Source organism: Copadichromis virginalis, linkage group LG8 (assembly GCF_057382275.1).
Source record: "Copadichromis virginalis isolate Kocher_CV1m ecotype Utaka linkage group LG8, C_Virginalis_male_GT1.1, whole genome shotgun sequence".
In the NCBI taxonomy this organism is placed as follows: domain Eukaryota; kingdom Metazoa; phylum Chordata; class Actinopteri; order Cichliformes; family Cichlidae; genus Copadichromis; species Copadichromis virginalis.
Genome location: NC_140625.1, coordinates 30,616,645 through 30,629,227, shown reverse-complemented (window position 1 = coordinate 30,629,227; position 12,583 = coordinate 30,616,645). Strand labels below are relative to the sequence as shown.

Below are 12,583 nucleotides of genomic sequence, written 5' to 3'. Positions count from 1 at the left end.
GGCCAAGAGAAGGACTGCCAAACAGAAGCGATGGACTGAAAGCAGAGAGACGCACTAAATGGCTTATTATTTAATGGATGTAACAGTTTAGGCAGATCAGACACATGAGAGGTTAAGCACTCAGACCGGCTGGCAGAAGTTCACCATTATCAGAAACTTACACACTTGCAGGCCCTGCAGCCTTTGTTCATTGTTTGCAGTAAGATGAAAATGGTTCTAATGCGAGTATTAGCCTAATAATATTACTGTACAACATACGGGACTCAGATCTGATGTGCTCGAACTGTTTCTGTTCATCTTTACAGACAAAGGAAATTGTTTGAACACGGATAATGAAATTTCAATATCATGCGGTTTTATAAAGGGATAATCTTTGTCTAAATGAGTCAGTTTTCAAAGCCAAACAATAGATTAATGACTCATTTTATTCTCAAAACATTTACTCCTCTTCTTCCTCTCACAAAATAATCTCTCTTTATTCCAAACACAGCTTCTTCCTACAGTGTTTCTGCATAAAACGCAGGCTGACGTCTCCCTTTGGTTTGGATCCCAACTTTATTTACACAGCGCAAAATCAAAACAACCGCCCCAAGGTGCTTTATACTGTAAGGTCGACCCTACAATAATACATAGAGAGAAAACCCAACAATCATATGACCCCCTATGAGCAGCACTTTGGTGACAGTGGGAAGGAAAAACTCCCTTTTAACAGGAAGAAACCTCCAGCAGAACCAGGCTGAGGGAGGGGCGGGGCCATCTGCTGTGATTGGTTGGGGTGAGAGAAGGAAGACAGGATAAAGACATGCTGTGGAAGAGAGACAGAGATTTTCCCAGTAAGAGTTTTGTGTGGGAATAAGCATTATTTCCCTTTCTGTCACATTTCTTCACCCCTGAAAAATCACTCCTTTCGGTTCGGTTTAAAAGCTAATAAATGTGCAAATAACCAAAATGACTTTTTGGTCAGTTTATCAATGATCTCAAACACACTCAGTCATCACAATATCCAATAAAGCCAGTTAAATCTGAGGGATCGACATCAGTTTAGAAGCACGGACCATCGTCAGCTGCTTCGGTGCAAACAAGTGACCACAGGTGCACCTGAGAGGCAACAACCCACAAAGGGATTGTTTTAGCAGGTGGTGTCCACAGACCACTGCCCTCACGTTAACCCTTCTGAGTGATTCTTCTCCAGCTTTGCTTTCTGTTGCTGCTTTTCTCGAGACCTGCAGGCTGCACAGGAAGTCCAGCGCCCCCAGGATGGCGCGTCCATACATGCTGTGTCTCCCGGGACAGTCTGAAGAGTACGTATGAGATACTGGGAGATGGTGAGGAGAGGACGGGGGTGTAGAACCCAGCAACAGGACCAGTATGTTCCTCTGTGTGAGGAGGAACAGGACGAGCACTGCCAGAGCCGGACACGATGACTTCTAAAGACAGTGCAACGATAGCAGGAGTGAGTGCGAGTGGTCGTCTGTCTCTCTGCGTTAGCTGTTTGATAGACTGCTGCCCCACCATTCACCCTCTGATATCTGGGATAGGCTCACAGGACAATACCCTGCCTATTTCAGTGTTTCCCCCTGATGATGATGATTCCATATGGAAAACAAAAAGAAAGTACAAGCCATTTTATTTTCTGAGCATGTGAAGCAAAGGAAGGATGTGGACTGAGACGAGCTGAAAACACTTGCTGTGAAATCTTCAAAGCTTGTTTTGACTCGATAAAGCTGAGGCAGTGAAGGCTGAGCAGTAACCACAACCTGCTCACTGCTTTGGTTTAGTCCTTTAATTTAATGCAAAGTATGGATGAAGCACACAGAAGAATTCGCACAGCCACACAGGTTTAAGCGAGAGCGCACTCGGTATGCAAACAAGCTGTACGAGGAGGCCGAGACATAAATGCATCCTAACAGCGATGGGCCTCGGGCGCAGCTTTCTTCACGCTGTCTGGAGCTAATCCCCCACTCTACCCTTTTCACCTCTCTCTAATTTACTGCGCTCTCTCTTTCCTCTCCTCGTTCCTCCCGGTAACTCCACATTTGAATATTTTATACTTTAATCATTTTCATTTTAATCTGATTCTTTTCAGGCACTTTTGCTTGGATAGAGAGCTCAGTACTCTGGAGAGCTGCGGTTCATCTGATCATTCTTGTCAGTGATGAAACATTCATAAAATGTCAACAGAAGTGCGCAGTATGGTTCAGTCGCACGGCGCCGCGGCACAATGAAAACACGAGCCGCCATCGCCTTGAATCCACTGAAGAGGAAACACGCTGACTGTTAACGCTCACTTTCCTGCTCCGTTTGTGAAGAGCAAACACACTGTCATTCATTTACTGTTTGTACAGATGAGGCTGGTGTCATTTTACCTTCTGTTTTTAAATCAAGAGCCACATAAAGCCTGCAACACCACTGAGTGACGCTGAGTTCATGTTCTCTTTGTCTTTTTTTGTTTATTTAAATTTCAAAGCCAATAATGTATTAATCTGTCAGCCAGTGTCCCCTCAGTGGTGCTGTCATAGTTAGGTAATATTTATGTGACTAGTTCAGTGTGGGGTCATTTAGAGAGAATAAAGGACAACAAAGTCACAAAATCCACCAATCAGGAGTTACCGGGGCAATAAAGAAAAGATCTGATAACAGATGAAACCTGGTGGTCACTGTGTGGTACTGCAGGTCAAACAAAGCAGGGAGGGATTTTAATGCTGATGAGTTTCGAGGTTGTTTCGTACGGAGCCCCGCAGCGGACATGGGAGAAAAAAAAATTAAGACGGACTTTTGCAAACTCGGGTTCTCGCAAAAGTTTTAGCCGCATTCTTCGGCCTTCGACCTCCCGTTAGCTTCGAGATCCCGAGTTTGTTTTGCGAGATCTCGCAAAAGTCCGTCTTAATTTTTTTTTCTCCCATGTCCCCTGCGGGGCTCCGTAGTTTCGGACACATGCAAATCATTTTCCTTTCCCACAGATTGTACACTTTCACACGTGAACCTCAGACAGTCTCCATGCTCGATGTTGTGGCTCAGAGGCCCAAGGACGAGCCTGACTTTGGACAATAATGGAGATTTACAGCACAGACAAATGAGCTACATCATACTTCTCAGTAGGATTATAGTGTTGCTGATTTTGTTTGTGTAATGGGATATGCTGATAAGAAGAAAACATAACGCCATCTGACTTATTATTTAAGTGTGCCAGTCAGCATTTTTGCTGCTGTACAGCTGCCTCGTCTTGTCTTTGCTGCAAATAAGCCGTAACATTAATGTGCAGCTTGTTTCTCTTTGCTGATCTCCATCCTGTAAATGATTACAAAGCCTGGAGAACAGCAAAGCAACACTGGAAAAGAAAAGAAGAGGTGAGTGTGCTTATTTACCCTCCCACACACACGTACGCTCTCTGGCCTCTGTCGATATCTTTATCAGCGTTTCTCTGCGGGACGGCCGTCTGTTCCGCCTGACAGCTGCCTCTGATTAGGTGTTGATGAAAAACACAGTTTCCCAGAGCGCACTGCAGCTCGGCTGTCCATCCGTGCGCTTGGCCAGCCGGTGTGCGGCCAGCGTGACATTTGGAGTCTGCAGCTTTGATGCGCCTGAGCTGCTGCGTCACGCTCAGTGAAGCCATGCAACGCTGGCCATATTGATACCCACGTAGAAGGGCAGAAATCAATCGTCCACTCTTGTGCTGTGTGTGTGTGTCTTTATCTCCACATCCTTTCTTCTGCCAGCAGCAGGGCTTTAGAAAACCTGCAATACCCCATTTTTCAGGTCGTTACTCTGAATTTGAGAAATAGAAACTCTGACATGTTGCACTTGTTCACCCCGTGGTGGTAAATGCTGGATAAACTCTCGAGGTCAAGGCAACTTTCAATAAGTCAGATGCTATTTGGATACACTGGTTGAATAAATCCTAATGATTTCATTGACCTCTGACCTTTTCTTAAGCATCGCCCTCGCAGGAGTGTCAATCTCCCACAAAGTACTTCTCACTGATGAATAACCCCATGACCCTCCTTGCTCTGCAGCGGCTGGAACATGTAGTCTTTTCATCATTCCTCTGTCGATGAAGACGCTCTCCCTTTTAAAGACGCTGCTGATTAAACTCGAGCAAACATGCGTAACCGCAGAGAAGAAGTGTGAAATTCCTCAGGAGTTTAGTGGAAGCAGACGCCGTACGACGCTGGTAAAGAAATAACGCCTTCTTTCACTTTGAAGGTATCGGAGCAGAATAAAACACAGTAAAGCAGAAAGATTATTATTGTGATAGAGGTGAGGTGCTGAGGCACATGACTGACATCACTGCTGTGAAACTCGGCGTGGGGTTTAGGGCGAGCTCACCAAACTAACCATGTAGTTGCTTCCTAAAAATCTTTTCCTGTGACGAGACATTTCTGTCCTGATTGAGTGATGCTTCATCCACGGGGCCACTGTGGCCTTTACGGTCAAGCAAATGGACCAACACGGTAGGAAACAAAGCAATGAAGGACAAAACGAGGTGACATCGATTTGAAGATATGACGTCTCTGGTTGTTAGCGCCGCGGCCTCACAGGTAGAAGCTGCGGTAAATGATCAGACATGAATGATGATGTCAGATGATGACGCCTCTCTGTGTTTCATTACGTTCTGGACACCAATCATATGACCCCCTATGAACAAGCACTTTGGCGACAGTGGGGAGGAAAAACTCCCTTTTAACAGGAAGAAACTTCCAGCAGAACCAGGCTCAGGGAGGGTGAGAGAAGGATGACAGGATAAAGACATGCTGTGGAAGCGAGCCAGAGATTAACAATAACTAACGATTCACTGTCTATAAACACAGAGTGAGTGAAGAAGAAGCACTCGGTGCATCATGGGAAGCCCCCACGCCCTCACGCTGTTTGCAGTCCCCACAGCGGCTCAGACCAGACCAACTTCATTTCTTCGTTGGCTTCCAAACGTGGCCACCAGTGGAGAAGTTTAGGCTGCTGCTGCAGAGCCTTCACAGCAGCCTCAGCTTCTGGAGAAATCTCCAGCAGGGAATTCATCTGGCTCCTGACATCATGCTGGAAGCTCCGGGCTGGCCACTGCAGCTCACGATGAGGAGCAGAAGATCCCCGAGGAAGTTTTGTGGGAGGGAAGTGAAACTGTGAACACATGCCCAGCTGCACATTTGCACTGAAGCTACGAGGGAAACGATGTCAACACCGCACGGCTGCGCTAATATTTGTTTTAAGAAATGTCTCCCACACAGACTCAACTTTATTATGTGTTGATAAAACGTTGCAATTTGTAAAAACGTGCAGGGACGTTCCATTAAATTACAGGAGAATTATGCTGTAAGTCGCAGGCTGTGTTATAAAATATTAACGTAAATGTTAAGAATACGGAAATGAAGACATCTGAGGAAATACAGGAGGTGAAGTATGTGCAGGTAAAATAATAACAGATAAACCAGTCTAGTTAAATATTAATGCAATAAAAACCTACAGAAAACAGCTTCAGCACTAACTTACATCAATAAATAAAAAATTAATAGGATGTAAAAAATGATTTTTAAATGATGAAATTTGAAAACGTTGGGTGGATGCAGTTACCCAGCAGGAGCACAGGAGATGAGGATGCTGCCTGAGTGCAGTGGGATTATTAAAAACTCATCAGGAGACTAATAACCTTTAATTATTCATCTTCACTGAGATCTTCTACCTGTTTTATGTTTATTTGCTCCCCGTGTTGCAGCAGTCGTCTGTGCCCAAGAATACTCAGAAAAAGAGAGACCTGGTGCCAGGAGAATAACCTCCTCCTAAACATCAGCAAGACTAAGGAGCTGATCGTGGACTTCACTACAAAGCAGGCGAGGAATTACAAGCCCCTCATCATCAGTGGCACGCCAGTGGAGAGAGTGGACAGTTTCCGATACCTGGGTGTCCACATCACTCAGGACCTGTCATGGTCCTGTCACATCAACACCCTGGTTAACAAAGCCCGTCAGCGTCTCTTCTTCCTCAGAAGACTTAGAGACTTCCATCTGCCACTGAAGGTGCTCAAGAACTTCTACTCCTGCACCATCGAGAGCGTCCTGACAAACATCTGGCAAACATCTGCACCTGGTTTGGGAACAGCACCAAGCAGGACAGATGAGATCTGCAAAGGGTGGTGCGCTCGGCAGAACGCATCATTCAATCAGAGCTCCCTGACCTGCTGTCCATCTACACCAAGCAGTGCAAGTCCAAAGCTAGGAAGACTATGATGGACCTCTCCCATCCCAACAATGGACTCTTCTCACTGTTGAGGTCTGGGAAGCGCTTCCGCTCCCTTAAGGCCAAAACAGAGAGAATGAAGAGGAGCTTCTTCCCCCAGGCTATTCGGGGCCTGAACCAGGTGTAGGACTGGACTCTCCCAAACACGTCACCACACGCACCACCACACATTTCCTATAATCCTATAATTTATAATCTTTATAATCTTTATAATCTCTTCTGCTATTTGCACATTCTTTACTGTAAATTCCTAAGTTAATTTGTACATTTCTGTAGTAAACTGTAAATTGTAAATATTGTAAAACTTTTCCTCTGTCATTTAATGGTCGGGCATTGTACAGCTACAAGCCTTTCACCCCCATGTCATACTGTGTATGGTTGTGTGTGTGACAAATAAAATTTGAATTTGAATTTGAAAAAAACGACTCCCAGCTATCAAAAATAAAAAGTGCACGATGTCTTCTCTTTATTCTGGCTCATGAAGGGCGATTCTTCCACCACGCAGCGTCCTACCACGGCTACGTTTGTGCTGCGAGGCAGCAAACGTCTTACTTATCGCCCTTTAGGACAAAATTGCACCAGAGACGTTTTTTTGAGCTCCGAGGCTTCGGATGGATGAAAAAGTAAAAAAGCGAGGGCGGAAGGAGGCGAGCCAAGGAGCTTCTTTAATCATCATCACGGCCGACTGACAGTCCCGGACGGTCGGTGCGGACTCGGCCAGACAAGCGAACCAAAAAGCCCATCTGCTCCTCGTATCCCTCAACGATGAGCCTCTAATCTGAATAAATGGGCCTCCTCTGCTCGGCTCGCGCTCGTAATGGCCTCGCACGTCACGCAGAGCGAGGAGGAAGAGATGAAGACGAAGAGGGGTTAGTAGACTTGTGCACGTGTTCAAAGTTGGCGTCAAAACTCGTCCTCGAACTTCGACGGGGTCGTAGTCTGTTTGTTTCGCCTTTTCTCGCCTTCTTGTTCACTTCCCTCTCTGCTGGACTCGTCCTGCTTTACAGCGCTGCTCATATATTCAGGCGCGATGTTCACCAGCGAAAGACGTTACATGAAATCCATAAAAGGACAGATTTTCAGAGAAACAATGAATGGTTGAGAGAATACAGACTGACAGAAATTAGGGAGGATTAGTATCAACAGGAAAACAAGAGGATCAATACGCGTGTGTGATTAGGTCCAGAGAGCAGGCCTGTCTTTTTCCACGTGTGGCGTAGCAAACCAAATCTGCCCTCTGAAAGGACGATTACGTTTGAATGGAAAACCGATAAAAGCTGGACGGCGATGAGGAATCTGCGCACTGTGAGGAAGCACTACCGACAGAAAACAACGTACCAGCGGCTGAGCAACATTGCGGTCTGGCAAAGCTCACTGGACGTGTGGGCTGAACATGTGCCAAGTGTCAATTCCACTTTCTTTTAGGCTCAAAAATGGCAGCGTAAACATCAATTTGCTCCGAAATCTTCTGCCAAAATCCATTTTTTCTGAAGGAACGGGCGATGATTACACGTCACGTCCTTGAATTTGCTGTTCACTCATATTTGAAGGTTTTGAAGTCACATCAGAGAGAAAGGAAAAGTCCGCACGGTCCACTTATTGATGTGGCCTCCAGCCGCTGGCCTCTTCTGAGCCTGAGCCAGAGCGCCGCTGGACGCCGCTGACCGTTCACAGCTCTGTGAGCAGCGGCTTGCGTCACTTCCAGGTGAACAGACATAAACCACAAAAGTACGAATGGATCTCTGAGCTTTTCGAATAAACTGAGCAAATAAACCTGCAAAGCCTGAAATCAGCTCATTCATCACAAAAAGTTAACTTAGAAATAAAGACACAAAACACAAAGCGTGAGGCAGACGAGACGCAGCTGAAACCTCGGGCGTGCAAACACTGAATTCAAACCCAGAAACGTCCAGCCGCTGTAACGATGATCGATATGCACACAGCCGCTCCGCACACACTCCGACGCCGCCTCGACTAATTGGTAAGCGGTGCGGTGGGATCACGCAGCGCAGCGTGTCTCCGCCACACCAAACACCGAAAACATTCAGTGTTGTCTCACTTAAAAGATCCTCCACAGGCTGTTCCCAGCTACCTTTGAAGTGAGCTCTTCACTTCCATTTAACAACTGAATAAACAGCAAACAGGCCGATTAAAGAGCTGCTGTGTCATTGACACAATTAAAGATTCATTTACAGAGGATTGTAAAGACGATTTTATGACACTGAATCTGTGGATGGGAAACATCACACTGTCACATCTGTCAACACGTTACGTCTGAAGCCGGCAGAGCTCAGAGTGAACGTTATCATCCAGTCTAATCTTTCATGTTTCATTTACTAAAGTTTGAGCTCACAGCGCTGCCGTCTCTGCATCCTCGACATCCACAACCCGTGCACGGCCACCAAAACAGTCACACTGTGTTTATTACAAGTCTGGCCCCTATTTTGGGCCAATCAAAACTCTTACATGACGGTGACTCATCTCATCCATCTGTCGTGAAATAACTGGCTTCTCTCAGAGTGCAGTAAACATGTCTGTCGTGCAGCGCGGCGTATTAGTCAGCTGGCGAGCACCCATTCAAAGCCCGAGCCAGTTAAATAAGAGTTTGGGTCATTACAGGGTCCTCGGAAAACTGTTGTTCCCTGTAATGTTCCCAAAAAGTCTGAGAACAGCTGACTTAGTCTGCTGTTACAGTAAAGGGACAGAGCAGTGCGATTCACAGCTTTGTTCATTCTAAGAACTGCAAGAAGAATCAAATTTCCTCTGTTTTCTTTCCAAGCTGAATTTCTACAACACAAGAGAAAAAACATTTCCGCTCATTTCCAGCTCCATGCTGTTAAACTTAGAGTAGCTTTGCATGATTTCCAGCTCAAACACACCCTGACTCGTTTCACACAGGGCCTTGGTGATGGAGGCGGAGCCTTCTTTGATATCATACGGATCAGACACTGCTATCCATACTTTTCCTTCATGTCGTGGCACAGCGCTGGAGGAAGGACAGAAGCCAGCCTGTGCTATAACTTCATTAAGGCTGGAGTGGAAGCAGCAGGAATTTAAAAGCCTGGATAAATAGATTCAGCCGGCGTGGCTTGGTGCCACTACAGAGGGAGAGAAGAGTGTTTTTGCAATTTTAGCAAAGCACACCTTTACCTCCTCACGTGATGGTAGTTACAACATTCCACGTGAAATGATGCGTCTACTATCAAACATGCTTTCAAATCAGTGAAATCTGAAAGCTTCTCAAACCTTCAGAAACTCTTCGAGGAATCGTTGGGTTGGTTCAGCGAGGAGTGAAAATCCATCAGCTTCTTTCACACAGTTATCCAGCAAGTTATTAACAGGAGAACATGATGCAATTAACTGACAGCTGTCTCCCTGTGTCCTCTCTAAAGTCCAGTTTGGTAAAACAAAAACATCAATGCAGCCCGTTTGTGGTTGAATTGCGCCCATGCTTTTACTCCTTTCTCATGTCTCCAGTCCTCAAGATCTAATGGCTTTCCCAGCTTTTGCTCCCCTTGGAGCTCCGCCTTATTACATTTTGTCACATATAATGTCATCAGCCGGCGTGATCCTCGACAGCTCGTCCATTCGTTCACCTCCTGCAGCCACGGCCAAACTCTGCGCTCGGCACTGACAGCGCTGTTTTGTGAGGGAGTCCCCGCTGACCCGAGCCGGATCAGAGGTTCACTCGGAGCTCTCATCGCTCGACCTGATGCTTGTTCATATCAGAGCTGCAGGGCAGCTTCGCAGCAGAGCACGGCATCCGTTAAATCTGTCCAAAGACCGGGGCTTTTACACCCCCTGACTGTCTTCACTGTTCACAGCAAAAAGCAGAAGAAAAAAACGGAAACACCGGCACATGGCTGGTGGGATTTTGTACTCGTGGCTCTATTTCTTTCAGTTTTTTCCTTTTGTGTGGAAAACTGGAGGACCGGCCCCAACGTTACCGTTCAGGTACTTCGAGCCCCGACGATGGAGTCTGATCAGATTTATTCATCTGATTTATTCTGTTATTTGAATTCTCACATTCATTCCACTATTCAGCCAACTGCAGCAACGCGATCGGCAGAAATGACAACAATAAGCCGAACGCTGCAACATTACAGGGAGAGCAAACAAAATCATAATGAAAACATCAGAGTGCAGCGTCTTCACAAAGTGTCCGGCTGTTACGTGCGCCGTGTTTGCTTTGTGGCGCCGAGCTTTGCTGTGATATGGAAGCTATTAAAAGGAAGAGGCGGCGACAGCTCGTGCTCACTGACAACATTATAAATGATCCACTAATAGTTTTTCACGTCGTCCAGTTGCACGCGGTGCGCTAACTAATGCAGACCTTTCACTCGGAGCAACGTTCAGAGTCACAACCGTGACAGCCATGCTAAGGTTGGGGTGGTTGCACGTGTTGCAGCCTGTGACAGCTCCACGCTCTGCAGGACTTTCTGTATTGAACCCTAACCCTCCCTCCACGATGGGAGGTGTTCCAAACCCAAAGCTGTTGGGACAAATGACTTGCAAATATCATAAAATCATATTTTATATAAAACGGAGAAAACATATTAAATCCTTAAAGTGAAAAAATTTACCGTAATTAGCTGAAAAATGTTCGTCCAGCTGTTTCTTTTTAGCACTACTTCATTTCTGCCCCCATTACATTTATTTATTTTAGATTTTACTGCTTTCATCAAATTCAGCTAATATTTTGTATGAAATATGAGTTTTCTATGTGGTGTTATAAGATCTGACGTTCATGAGATTTGGTAAGCATGGTTGTTATTTACATTTTACAAAGCGTCCCATCTTTTCTGAAGATGCAAAAGTCTGTTAAATCCATTCTTTAGTGGATCGTCTACACCAGGGTCAGCAACCTTTAGCACCCAAAGAGCCGTTTGGACCCAGTTTCCATGGAAAAGAAAACACTGGGAGCTGCAAATACTTTTTGCATCTAAAATGAAGAAAACACTGTTATTGCTTTTTTCCTTTATGCTTTGTATAAACACCTAAAGTGTGTTGCTTGTCAAATCCATGAAGTGCTACAGAGAAAATTTTATTTTATTTATGTAATGAACACATTTTGAACTCTTAAAATTAAAAAGTTTAACTTAAATTATTCATAGACCAAACAAAAGCTGTAGTGAGCCGTCATGCTTGTATCACCTTTGGGATTTCGCAGCCTGTAGCGCAGCCTTGACCTGAATTTTAAAAAATAATTGGAAAAAATCACTCAACTGCTAAAAAAATGAAAAATAAATATTTGCAAAATATCTGAATAAATATTTATTTCACCTGGTTAATGTGTCTGTCGGGGCGTGGTCTGCAGCGCTGCTGACCACCCTGAACCTACCAAGCCAACCAATCACCATCTCTGAGGTCTGTGAAGTTTCTGTATGAGCTAATACTGCAGGTAGTTTTGAAACAGGTATTTGAGAAAGCACGCCTGCAGCTGCGTTACGCTGTGTAGCTGCACGTTTGCCTTTTGGTCTCATTCTTCACTGAGTCGCCGGTTCGTTAATAAAGGATTCAGATCCTGGCCTGCAGTTACTGATGCACTTACTCTAAATCACTCTGGATAAGAGTATCCGAGAAGCTAAATGCCTGCATCTGTCTATATCCTTATATTGTAATTGCCACCATCCTCTATTGATTACGCTCAAAAATCCATTGAGCCTAATGTGATTTCATTAAGATACAGTCCAACCGAGCCATTCCAAACAAATCCGGCGGGCAGCAGAGTCGATCTAAAAAAGTTTTTGTTCCAGCATTCTGACGCAGACACATCGAAAATCGTTTAAGTAGTCGGGAGTTATTCCTAATGGTTTTCCAATTCTATGTCGACATGCGTCCCATGTGAGTAACGGGAGGTAAATGTTAAACAAAAGCAGAGAGGCTATAGCTGAAAGCAACTTTTGGAAACAGAGTTTTGAACTGAAATCCATTTTTGTTCAGATGAACAAGGTTATTTGTGTTCTTGAAATAAAATGATACCGCCGGCTATAAAGAGATCACACTCTCAAACGTTGCAGCTTGATGCTGTTTGCATTACGAAGCCCAAAAATAGATGGAGTAGCTGTGACTGCCAGAGGGAGCAATCCAGGCACGTATCACACAGTGTAAAAGAGCAGGTTACTCATCAAGGAGCCGTGGCCCCACGCTACGATACTTGGTCTGAGATAGGGCATTAAAGGATCCTCACCGCTGAAACCCAAAGGAGAAACAGGCACCCAGCAGAGTTCAAATACCAACAGCCTCATCTCAGCAGCAGCAAGAAATACAGTCAGACATCTAGAAATAAGACTACCAACAGATTCCAAGAATATAATGCAATGTTTTTGGGGAAAATTCCACTGATGTTTTAGCATTA

At 45.1% G+C, this 12,583-nt stretch overlaps 1 protein-coding gene across 2 annotated transcripts in view; it reads right to left on the bottom strand.

Annotated features, from left to right (window-relative positions):
• grid1b (glutamate receptor, ionotropic, delta 1b) overlaps positions 1 to 12,583 on the bottom strand; it is a 627,414-nt gene that overhangs the window by 278,509 nt on the left and 336,322 nt on the right. The window lies entirely within an intron of this gene.